The sequence below is a fragment of the Phalangium opilio genome, unplaced genomic scaffold (assembly GCF_054372755.1).
Source record: "Phalangium opilio isolate 3A_F unplaced genomic scaffold, DU_Popi_V2 ptg000246l_1, whole genome shotgun sequence".
Taxonomy (NCBI): domain Eukaryota; kingdom Metazoa; phylum Arthropoda; class Arachnida; order Opiliones; family Phalangiidae; genus Phalangium; species Phalangium opilio.
In genome coordinates, this window is record NW_028324225.1 from 568,039 (window position 1) to 581,277 (window position 13,239).

Genomic DNA, 13,239 nt, shown 5'->3' on the forward strand with positions numbered 1-13,239 from the left:
TTGCAGCCACGCTATTGGTGGGAAAATAATGCTCAAATGTTCTACGAGAGGTGGCACTTGCGTAATGATTTTGGTTAATAACCGTGACGTTCGCGGATCCCATTGCCCTCTACATTATGGAAGCTAGCGTCCGAGACTCCTTTGTCATCTGCTCCTGGTATGGTTTTTTGCTGGTTTAAACCGGATTTTATTGGATTTATCTGGCTTTTTTAAACTACTCTCTAATGCTTAATTTTAGCACTTCTTTTTACATTTAGTGCGCTAGTTGTCTTCTGCTAGGCCGTCTAATTGAGAATCAGTTTTATTGTACATAAAAGTTGATAAAACTATAGACATTTCCCTTAGAGATGAGTAGGGCCCCTGATTTAATCGGGATTTTTCAATCCAACCCGACCCATACCGGGTCGGAAAATCCTAGGTCGGGTTGGGTGAGAATTACTTAAAATATTTTGCTGGTCGGGTCGGGTAGGGTTATCATAAAGTCTACCCGGGTAGACATTTTTATTATCTTCAATAGGGCAGGGTTGGGCCCGGGTAGGCTTTTTTGTGATCTTCAATAGGGCAGCTAGGGTCGGGCCTGGGTAGGCTTTTTGTGATCTTCAATAGGGCAGGGTCTGATAAAGATTTTTCTAAATGCGCGGTCCGACCCAACAATATAGCGTTGCGAAAAATTCAACTCAGTCTCACGAGTTTCGGGTGGGTCAGTGGGAGGAGGGCGCGTCAAACTAACCCACAATGTATGGGAATCGACCATTTCGATGAAATAAAGAGGTAAAGACATGTGGGTCAAACCTTTCCTTCCATCTCACTTTATGGTGCCTATATTATCATTTTTTTTGGAAACATCCACTGGATTTTTCAACGTGGTTTAAACCGGTTCAATCCAGATGGATAAAACCGGACTGGATACCAGCGTGCCAACCCTGCGCCTATTTGTTCCATTCTTATCAAGAATGCGAAATGAAAGCGATTTCTAGCAGTTTGAACTACGTTCTTCGTGTTAAAAAACCCATGCCAATTGGGGTTGAAAATTTGCTCAGTCGAGTTGAATCTGGCGATAAAGAACTTGAGAGTAATTTAGTTACTTTCTTGGGTCATATTCGAGGAACTAAGGACTACTGGTATAAAGTTCTTAGAAACGTTTCAGCGATGATTCGGGAATTTGGTCCTCCCACCTGGCTTCTAACTTTTAATCCGGCCGAGTACGATGATATGGAACTGCACGATCACTTGAGAAAAGTGAATTCAGACGTTCCGGGAGTAGAGTCGATGACGGTGGCTGAATTGTTGAATTTAGACCCACTTAGCGTCAATTTCCACTATCACAACAAAGTGCAGTCGCTGTTAAACAACTTTGTCTTGTGTAAGCAAAATCCAGTTCTTGGCATGATAGAACATTATTTTTGGAGGATTGAATACCAATCTCGAGGTTTACCTCACTACCATATGCTTTTGTGGGCCAAGGACGCTCCAAAGATTGGAACTTCTTCGACCGAGACTATTTTGGATTACGTGCAAAAACACATCACGTGTTCGATGCCAAGAGCATCGGTAAGTCCGAAACTGCAACGGCTGGTAAAAAAATTCCAAACTCACAAATGCACCTCCAGTTGTTATAAGAAGGTGAAAAATTCTAAAAAAGGATTGAAAGTGTGTCGTTACGGTTTCCCTCGAAACGTAACAAACATTGCTACCATGAATTCTGTTAGATCAGTTACTCGTCACCGTAAAATGAAAAAGGTGCAGAAACGACTGTACGACTTGCCGAGAAAACAGCACGAAGTTTTAATCAATGATTACAATCCCACGCTACTTTTGGCTTCCAAAGCCAACATGGATTTGCAATTTGTCGCTGACAAATCGGAAATAGTGGCAAACTATGTCACGGCTTACGTGACAAAGGGAGAACCGGCTGACATGGACCAAACTTTTGCCGAGTTAGGCAACGAAAGTTTGTCCAAGAAATTATTTGCCTATAGATTGAAATCTTTGACGTGCAAGCAAATAGGAATTTATGAAGCTCTCGATATGATGCTGGGCCAAGACCTTTACAACAAGTCCGACAGCAATAAATTTATTAACACTAACTTAAAAGAAAACCGAACAAGAGTTTTGAAAGGTTACAAGGAACTCGCGCGTTTGAGGGAAACTGACCCCGAAAGCAAGGACACTTGCCAAAAAGGGTTCGTCGACGACAAATATCCGAATCGTCCTGACAGCTTGGAAAATCTTAGTTTGCGGGAATTTGGTCAGTTTTACGATTATGCGATGCGCTCTGAGGGTGTCGAGAAAAATGCGAATGTAATCGAGTTGAAAAACAATCTAAGTTTCATGAGAAAGAGAATTAAGCCCTACATAATAGAACACTTTATTCACGACCCGATAGAGGAGAAAGAACAGTATCGTCACGCTCTATTGATCCTCTTCAAACCGTGGCGTGCTGAAACTGAGATATTGGGCGCTTTTGAAACATACGCCGATGCTTTTGAACACTCGCTTTCGGTGTTGAAGGACATGAGAGAATATCACGAGAAACTCTCGGTTTCCAAAGAAGTTGAAAAGAAACGGAAGGCTTCTAAAAAGGCGAAAGAGCCAGAAACCATAATTTCGGAGGCAGAAAGTGAGGACGATGAAAATGCGCTGCAAGGGAAAGAAATTGTTATCGAAACCGAACACGCGATGGCTGATGTGGAAGCTGCCATGGAAATGAATTTCGAGACTGATGTTGACAATGTGGCGTCACTAAACTCGGATCAAAAGAGAATTTATGATCAGATCATGAATCACTTCTCCCAAGAGGGAGAAAAATCTAGAAACAAGTGCCTTTTTGTGTCGGGACCTGGTGGAACTGGGAAATCGTTTCTTATCGACACTCTCGCCAGCGCTGTAAGGCGACGCTTTCAAAATCCTGCTAGCGTGGCCATTGCCGCGCCAACGGGTTTGGCAGCGTTGAATGTTAATGGCGTAACGTTACACAGATTACTAATGTTGCCGGTAGATCATGGGCGTATTGCCGAATACCATTCCCTGAGATCTGAGAATATAAGCATTATGAAAGAAACTTTGGGTAATTTAAAACTGTTGATTATTGATGAAATTTCTATGGTATCATCGGTTTTACTGACTCACGTTCACTTGAGGCTGAACGAATTTTGGGAAATGAACCAACCATTTGGTGGAGTTGTATTTATTCTTGTTTTGGGAGACTTTTTCCAATTGCCACCGGTTCAAGGAAATCCCGCGTTTATCAAAATCACTTCCGAAGAAGCCAGACTTAGATTCAATTGCATCGGAGGAAGTGATCTTTGGAAGTTTTTTAAATACGATGAACTAACGCAAAATGTTAGACAAGCCAACGACCAAACTTACGGCGACATTCTAAGCAGAGTTAGAATTGGGAATATTTCCGAAGCTGATGTTGCAACCTTAGAAACTAGATTGGTTGAGGGAGGTCAAAACATCGAGGTGGCTATGGACCTTTTCATTAAGCTGTCCAATGAAGGGTTTCACCCAATTTGTTTGATGCTTAAATTAGCCATGTGCGTAAAATTCAACTTTGATATGCTGCGAAAAAACGGCGAGAAAGTTGAAGTCATTCGTTGTCAGGATAGACTCGCTGACTATGGGAAAAAATGAATAAAAACATTCTCAGGAGACTGCAAGGGCTAGAAAACGAACCGTCCAAAACAGGCGGTTTGGAGAGCGAGTTAGTTCTTTGCGTTGGCTGCCGAATAATGGTCAGAAGGAATATTAGTTTTGAAAAAGGCGTTGTAAATGGTACGATGGGTTTCGTAACTGGGTTCAAGAAGGACGAACATGGAAACGTTACTGGGATTTTTCTAAGAGTAGATCGCGAACCGAATAACGACGACGCTAACACTGACTTTTTAGTTGAGAAAATTTGCATCAAATTTTTGCTCATGGCAAACATTTACGTTAAACGCTCCCAGTTTCCCGTCATCCTGGCGTACGCTATTACGACACACAAAAGCCAAGGCATGAGTTTAAAATGCGCCATTATGGATTTGGGTCCGAATTTATTCGGAACGTTTATGGCGTATGTGGCTTTATCGAGAGTGACGTCCTTGGCCGGACTCCATCTATTACAGTTCGATCCGACTAAAATTAAGGCGGATGGACGAGCCATTATGGAGTATAACATGTTTCGCAAAAAATATAGGCCAGATCTGCCTCTTTTGGAAATAACGGAGTCGAAAGAAAGTCGAGGTGGCAAAAGAAGTGCGCCTACACTATCTAAAAGCCTTTTAGAAGGCGAGGAAGAGAGATGTGCAGAAACACCGAAGAAGAAAAGGAAAGCCCAACAGAGTTTGGATAGTTTTCCCTTGAAGGGTTTAGCTAACGATGATCAAGTAACGTGCTATTCTAATAGCGTTTTGCAACTACTCTTATTAGTGCCGGAATTAAGAGAATTGGTTAAATCTTACAATGGATCATTCGTTGAAAAACCAGTTTTACGTTGCCTCCATAACACGATAAACGACATCGAGAGTTCTCAAGGAAGTTTCAGTCGTAAAGGGTTGGAACTGAGAATGGCTGTCGGAAATCATTTTACGCAAAACGATCAACAAGACGCCAGTGAATTTTTGATGGTCCTTTTGACGACACTAAGCCAAGAAACGGAAGCCGATTACTCTAAGGCTCTGAAAGATCTTTTTTGGTCAAAGTCACGAAACGTTACCAAATGCCCCAAGTGTCAAGTTGAACAAAATTCGGAGAATATTGTTGAAAGCAACATTTTCAATCTTCCACTAGAAAACCGAGATAAAATTGATTGGAAATCTCTAGAAAAAAGGATGAGATTAACAGAGGTGCCATGCGTATTTTGTAACAACCCAAAAATACAAGAGCGTGATGTACGGGAAGTACGTATTTTTGTGTCTTCTCCGTGGCGATTACAAAGATGGTCGACCAATTAAGATTTCGACCAAAATATCAAGTTTTGAAAATCAAAATGTCACTATGAGTAAGATGCTTTTTAAAACTAAAGGGGTGATTATTCATAAAGGTGAATCGTTAGCCGAGGGACATTATGTGAACTTTGTGAGAAAAGACAACGGCTGGTACGAGGTCAGTGAGACAATGATCAGAAAAAGGGAGAGATTCGTCAGTAACTTGACTGACGTCACTGTTCTGCTCTTGGAAAGAGTCCATACACATTAAAAGGAATCTAACGTGCTTGAAGAATCCATATCAAATTTATCCCGAGTAAAGTCCAAAATTTCAATAATCGTACCAGAAAGGAGCATCATATCTGTCAAAGATATACTAATAGTTTCATATTCCCTTTAAAGTAATTTATGACTGGGTAAGATTGTTAATCCTAGAGGAAGTTTAAGGTTAACGATGGTTCTGGAGTAATTTTGATCTACTATAATCACCGTGAAAGGGAGAGGAGGGAGGATTGTAGGGCCATGCTATTGTTACGAAAAAAAGGCGATGATTCTTGCATTCATTTTAGAATTTTCTAGTGAAGGGTTTTTAGTACTCTGTATTAGTCTTGCCCCAATTGTGTTTTATGTAAAAAAACACTAAAAACGTAACCCCTGTTGGTAAAGCTATGTGATTAAATATAATTCTTTAATAAGCTGGTGAAACTATTGAGACAAACTCATCCTATTAGTTAACATTGAACAGATTTTTTGAACTGAGATTTATACACTCGTATCCAAATTTTAAATAAATACTGATTAAAATAAATATATTCAAAGAGTTTTCTAATTATCAGTTTCGCATCTTCCATTTTTTTCTCTTTTAAGCGCGCTATTTTTTTTAAATTAAGACGCCCATAACTTTTTTACATTAACAATTTAAAACCATTCAAAAACATTGAATTGAATTAATCTAATCTAATATTATCCTGTTAAAATATCAAAGATTAGCAAAGCTTTTATGTTTAAATATTATCTATTAATATAACCTTTTCTTTCTTTAACTTATCAATAATGTTTACCCGTCCCAATCACTACCCTTTTAAAAAGCATCTTTAAGTATATTAGGAGTAATTTAACAAACTCCCCTTCCCTTTTTTATACTTTAAAAAACTATAATATTAAAACACATGCTTACTATTTTTCTGGCAATTATATAGTCTCAATTTGACAATCCTAGGATTAAATGTGTGTAAATATTAATTTCTTCATCATTGAATTGTTCACTTGAGAGATTAACAAAATTTTTATAGGCATTCATACGATAATGTTTAACTCTCACACTTTTTAAGTCCAACCTTCACGTATGACTGTCTTTGAACATTTTTTTAATCCCTCTCACGCATTCATTGTGAAAATTACATTTTAGATTCATTTAAAATTAATTATAGTTACTCTTAGCTTTTCCCTGTTAAGGTCTATTTTTTGGCAGCAGGACGCAGTCGCTAATTATCCTCAAAAGCCTTTCTGGTGTCAAAAACAATTTTCTTTGGAAAAACCCTTTAAAATATGCAACTTTTACCTTTAAACGTAAAAAACAAATATTTATTGACTGGAATAAATTTATAATGAATACCATAATTAAATAACAACCAGGGAAATTAAGCCCAAATTACATGCTGTAAACAAACGTGGCAAGTATCAAACCAAATGTTTATTTAAATAAATATTTTTCGCCTTCCAATATCATAATCATGCGTGTTTAAAAACTTGAAAATAGTCAAACAAAAACATTCCTATTTGTATTTTAACTTTTATATGAAATAATATTATTAACCCTAAATTTTGTCAACAATAAATTACCGTAACTGTCATTTAACTTTATTTATTAAAAATAAAATAGTTTACAGCGCATAAAATAACATTAATTTCATGATTACAAGTAAATAATAATCTAATCCTGTTATTTCCTATATTTAATGATAAATCAAAGCATACTTCCATTGCCTGACCTCCTAGCATTCTGGCAAATCATTTAAACACCAACTTCAATTTCCCAAAGGCTGAATCCAATTAGAATTGTACTTAAGGGCGGAGCTAATAACATTAAAACTAAATGTGTATTTCTTATTATTATCGAATTGACATCTTTCCCAAAATATTGCAAAATTGGATTTGTTTTCACCCCGAAATATTGCTGAAGTATAGGGAAATTAATGATGGAAAACTCATACGTCACACCTCGCTATAGCAGTTAGTAGTTCACATCAGTTCAGTTCCTAAATGTGTAATTATGTTATGCCAGTTCACTGAACTGCCTTCTATCTAATAGACTAAGATAAGGCGGCCATGCTGGTGGGACAGTTTATGGCATGCCAAAGTCTAGTTATTTGTTAGTTTAAAATAACTATTGTTATTCGTTATTTTATCACGGGCGATTACGGAACGTGTTATATGTGAAAATGGTTCGGACGTGCTGCGTTAAAGGTTGTAAAAGTTCAGATAGGCCTAGGCCTAACGTTAGAGATAACTCAAATAAGTCGGATAACAAGACTAAACCGCTAAAGTTTTTCCGAATTCCACAAGTAATAACACATCAAGGAGAAAAAACCAATTTATTATCCAGCGAAAGGAAAAGGAAGTGGTTAAAATGCTTAAACCTTACAACCGAATCACTCCGTGATTACATGAGAGTGTGTTCTATACATTTTTCACAAGGTATGGATTTGACCAACTCTTTTAATAAAGGTCTCTAACGTAATTTGTAATATATGAAAAGGGACCATCAGCCCTATATGATAATACGAACCCTGACTGGCTCCCGACCAAGTACTTGAATGCTGACAATTCCGGTAAAGAAGAAAGTTCAGGGGATGTGTCTAAGCTCGAGCGATACGAGAGAAAACGTAGGCGAGCTAATCTTTCGCTAGTTGTTAAAGAAAAGCGACGAAAATCTGCCATTACTGACCCTTCATTATTAGACGAGAGTAAAGATTCTTGTATTTCCTTGGAATCCTCCTTTATTACTTCTACATCATTAGACGAGAGTGGAATTTCACTTGGTACATTCAGTATGCTTGACAGCTCAGTTAATACCTCTACATTCCTGGAGGAGAGTCCAGCTTCTCTTAGTTATCAGAATGACGACATGATTTTACCTGAAGAAGTGAAAAATACTAACTTTGGAACACAAACTGATTGTAAAACAGAAATGGCAGATTTTGAAGTGCAAACTAAACCAGAAACATTAGATTTTGGAACACAGGTCGATGCTATAATAATGTCAGAGTTTGAAACGCAAGTCGATGCTATAATAATGTCAGAGTTTGAAACGCAAGTCGATGCTATAATAATGTCAGAGTTTGAAACGCAAGTCGATGCTATAATAATGTCAGAGTTTGAAACGCAAGTCGATGCTATAATAATGTCAGAGTTTGGGACACAAGTGACCAATTCTGATTTGATTACTTATTTAGAAGTTGGTACCGAAACAAATAGAAAAGAATTCCAAGAAAGTGGCACTGAAACTATTTTTCGAGTTATTGAAATGTTTGAATTGGAAGCTAGTTTGCTAAAAGTGAAAGACTTAACAATTGAGAATGAAGTATTAAAATCCAAATTAACAGATTCGCTAAGTTTAATGGAAAAGTTGGAAAGCAAACTGCGCTCGCTAAAATGTGAGTTTGAAAAACTGAACGGAGAACGTGAGAACCATCTTTTGATGCAATCATCGTTTGTTTCCAACGATGCCAAAGTAAAATTTTTCACAGGCTTGGAAAATTATAAAAACGTTATTGGTATTGTTTAATGGTGTAAAGCCGTTTTTATTTGAAAAGTCTAAATTAATGCCATTTCAACAATTAATACTGACCCTAATGAAATTACGTTTGGCCTCGAAAAACAGACACTTATCCTATAGATTTGGTATTTCGGAAGTAACTGTTGGGAAAATATTTTATAATTGCCTAAATGTATTATATAAACGGTTAGAAAAATTCATTAAGTGGCCTGATAGAGATTGTCTGCAAAAAACCATGCCAATGTGTTTCAGAGAAAACTTTGGCAAGTCCGTTGCAGTAATTATAGACTGCTTTGAAGTTTTCCTGGAAAAACCTTCAAACATATTAACGAAAGCTGAGACATGGTCAAGCTATAAACATCAAAACACAGTGAAGTTTTTAATAGGCATTACTCCCCAGGGAACAGTTAGTTTTCTTTCTAAGGGGTGGGTAGGACGCGTAAGCGATAAACGTTTGACGGAAGAGTGTGGTTTTCTTGATAACCTTCTTCCCGGTGATGTAGTACTAGCTGATAGGGGATTCAAAATAGAAGAGTCTGTAGGGTTATTTTATGCTACAGTTAAATTGCCAGCATTTCGACAAGCCGGGAAAAATCAGCTAGATCCACGAAAGGTGGAAGCAACAAGAAAAATTGCAAACGTGCGAATTCATGTAGAACGAGTTATCGGTACTATCAGACAAAAATACACGTTACTACATTCAAAACTCCCAATAGAACTATTACACGTGGTAGAAGGCGAGGAAGTTTCTACAATTGATAAGATTGGTGTTGTGGCAAGTGCGTTAACTAATCTTTGTAAATCAGTCGTTTCATTTCAATAAAGCAAGATTTGTTTAATTCAAAATAAACATTTTTTGAAAAATAGGAACCAGATTACATTTATTTTTTTCCTTTTCTCTTTTTGTTAACTCTGTTCAATTTTGCGCAGTCTGGGCAATACCATTTGCCTCGTGGTATTTTGTCTATTTTAAGGAAATCAGTATGAAACCACTGGAAGCGACAGTTTTCCCCATCACACCCAATCATTGATCCTTCGTCTGGCCCCTTGCTCTAGCACCAAGTTTGTACTTTTTTCTTTGACTTTTTATTTGTAATTGAAGAGAGTACCATTTTAGTACCAGAAAAGCTGGGTTTTGTGGTGGATGGAATGCACGAGTTGGGAATACTATTTTCATCTCTTGTTCCCTCATCACCAGTAACTATGCCGATATAATCACATGTAGCATTGGCATTAACATCACAATTAGCTTTTACATTATTATCTCAAGTAGCTTTTACATTATTATCACAAGTAGCTTTGGCGTTTTCATCTGCATTAGCTTTGACGTTTTCATCTGCGTTAGCCTTGGCGTTTTCATCTGCAGTAGCTTTGGCGTTATCACAGGTGGCTTCATCCTTGTCTAGCGTAGGTTCATCCACTCCTTTACTATAAAATTTTCCAACAAGTTCAGGTAAAATTGCACACCTAAATATTTTTTCAGCTTTTTCTACATTCTCCTTCCAAAACTCAATATCAGGTTTAATTCGTTCTACATGCATATCTACATTGGTCCAAATGCAAAAGTCAGCATAACGCGACTCTGTTACAAATAGCTGAACTTGTATTTGATAGTAGTAAGAGTGCTTTTTATCTAGGACATAGCCAGACTCACTGTTTCTTAGACAGGAATTCCTATGTTCCTCATGTGCAGATTTGTCTTTCATAGTAAAGGGCATTTTATTTCCAGTGTCCCTTTACCACAGCAGGTGCAATCCAGCAAACCATCAGGGGAAGCTCCCAGAAAGGGATAAGCGCTGTTTAACCATAATCCTGAATTTGTAACTCTAAAGTTCTGGTGTTTACCTATCATATAATCTTTGTACTTAATTATAGCAGTGTTTTCCATATTTGATCCCCATTTTGTAGCTTCAGTTTGAAAATTGTGAGAGTTAGGGTAACAAATTAAGTTGAAAAGCGATATGGAAGGCATTGCAGGATCTGTACTGACAGCATTCTTGAACGTTGAAGCAGTTATTCTACCGGCCCAGAGCTGCTGCCATAGCTTGTTCTTTGACTGAAGCTTTGTATCTTTCTCTGCAACATTCGCTTGATCTTGTGAAAAGTCAACATTTATAGTTTGGCAGTAAGCGAGAAGTTCATTAAATGCAAAGTTCAATTTTTCTTCCTCAAATAATTCAGACAACAGTGGAGGATATTTTGAATTTAAACACTTCGGGATAAATCCGCTTTGAAAGTTCGGTAATATACTAAAAAGACCACTCTCTGGGTTGGCTTCAAAAAATTCAGCGCACCAAACTTCAAATTCATCATCAGTAATAGATGGTACATCTTTTTGCTTTCAAATGTCTGATTTTAGGTTTTTTGGTGGTATCGTTTCTCCTTTAAGACTTTCATTCAACTGTTTCTTTTTAGTTTCTGCTGTTGAAATGTCAGCTTGCCAAACAGGATAGTATGAAACTGTCTTTGTAATGGGTACAACCCATTTTGCTTTAACGCCAGTACAACTAACGGTTTCTCTAAACCTCACAGCATATTCAATATAAAATAAAAGGGCCCCAACATGTGTACAACACTCGTTAAGGCCAGCGATGCATGTGCAATGACCACAAAGTACGGTGCCACCGTTATCTGCGATGATCCAGCAGTCCAATGGCTTATCTCGAAGTTGTTGTGAGTGCATAACCTAAAACAAATACAACATTATAAATACCTTTCTAGAATCTAGAATCAATAACAAAAACAATATTAAAAATACTTACTAGGCCTCGAACAAGCACATTTCCAGATTCTTCAAACTTCTTAACCCGAACATCTCTCACAAAACCATGTAAGAATTGATTATAGGCCAGTAGACTTTTATAGTTTCTTAATTCTAGGAGAGCGGTCGCTCTCTTAGATAAGACCTGATACTCCCTCTAATGCTAAAGGAGGGTTCTTTGATTGGCCGTAACCTTTTTCGTATTGTGTTTGCTGCTTTGAAATTTTGCCAGTGAACTACAATTTGGGCCCTACTTTTGTGGTTAAAATTTCAAAGAGATCCAACTAATAGTTAATTCTATAAAGAATAAAGTTGTTAAGGGTGGTTTTAGAATCCATAAAATAATTAAGACATTTGGTGAAAAATACTATATTCTTCCATAGAGATAACATGGGATTTTTCTGAAAAATGACCTTAATTGAGATCGTGTATAAAGAAAACTATTCATTCGTTACGTTTGGGAACCATCTTAAATGAAAGATAACAGTCCATAGATGTGCCTTTCCTTAGTTTCATTAAGATAAATTAAGTTTAAGTATTGATTTTTATCATTATTAACACATACTTTGACTTACGTTGTTTTGGGTATTGGAATTACGGCGTTTTACCACTGTTAGAGACACGCATTTTAGCCCTCATTTTTTATATTGGACTTACGGCGTTTGTGTCGTGATTCACGCCGTTAGCGGGATATTAAGCAAGAAAAACATGGCTTTTAAGCTCTCGGTTAAAATTAAAATTTTGGATTTGGAATTAAACTGGAGGCTAATTAGGTATGATTTTTATTGTTTTCACAACAAAAAACGTCAATGAAATTTACTAAAATTAATTTTAAATTTAAAAGCCAACAGAATATTTTATTATTGACCAATTTCGCTAAGCCTCGGTCAAGGTAGCGTTGCCGTTATGTTCATGTTATAGGAATAGGCTACATTAACTTCGGTTGAGAACTTGAGATAAAAGCCACACATTACGAATACTGTTGGTATGTTCAAATTAATTTTTAATCTTACTGGTAGATCAATGAATCACTACATTATTATCTGTGACAGCTAGGACACATCAACTGTAGGGATAAATTTTACACCTTGATGATGAAACCTCCGTTGGCTGAACGCTAGCGACAACTTTTCAAGGGAAATAATGACAAACAGAACTGTATGTAGTCTTTCATTTAATAACATTTTATATTTGCATTATTTAAATTTAAATTTTGTACTAAACGTGCAAAAGATTGCTGTTCATTGGTTCTCTAACATGTTTTCTTAATTTTCGACATACTAACGTAGCTTTTGTATTTTGAGGGCGCGTTTTTTTTAAAGGCGTTTATAAAACGATGTATATCCTAGTTAAAATTATATTTATTTTGGTTTATGTTTAATGTGTAACACACTGTTCAGTGTTACAGTGGTTCTGCAACTAAGCCTTCAAAGTTTCTGAAATTATCGTAGGTAAATATCAAAGAAACGAAAGGGTTCATTTTCAAAAATTGTTTCAAACTAACACTCACAGGTCTTGGTTCTGGTTTTAAGGGGATCCATTCTCAGGCTCTTTATTTCATAACACTTTTTTGTTTGGTTAATTAACATAAATTTTGGTTAAATATTTAATACACAAGTTTTTGTAGATTTTCAGAAATTAACGGAGCCAAATGACAAAGAGATGGATTTAATAGCTATCATTTCAACATAATTATAACCATATAGATTTATTTTTTTTCGATTGAAATTAGGCCTAAAAAGTCAGGGAAAAGTCTGGGATATTGAAAATGGGCCAAAAAAGTCAGGGGA

General features: G+C 36.8%; 1 long non-coding RNA gene across 1 annotated transcript; it reads right to left on the bottom strand.

Annotated features, from left to right (window-relative positions):
• Positions 1–4,751: 4,751 nt before the first annotated feature.
• LOC149611143 (uncharacterized) lies at positions 4,752–6,385 on the bottom strand. The gene is made up of 3 exons (XR_016376445.1): positions 6,312–6,385; positions 6,088–6,125; positions 4,752–4,802 (listed from the first exon to the last, which is right to left on the bottom strand). It is a non-coding gene; the product is annotated as an uncharacterized LOC149611143 (long non-coding RNA).
• Between the last annotated feature and the right edge of the window lie 6,854 nt (positions 6,386–13,239).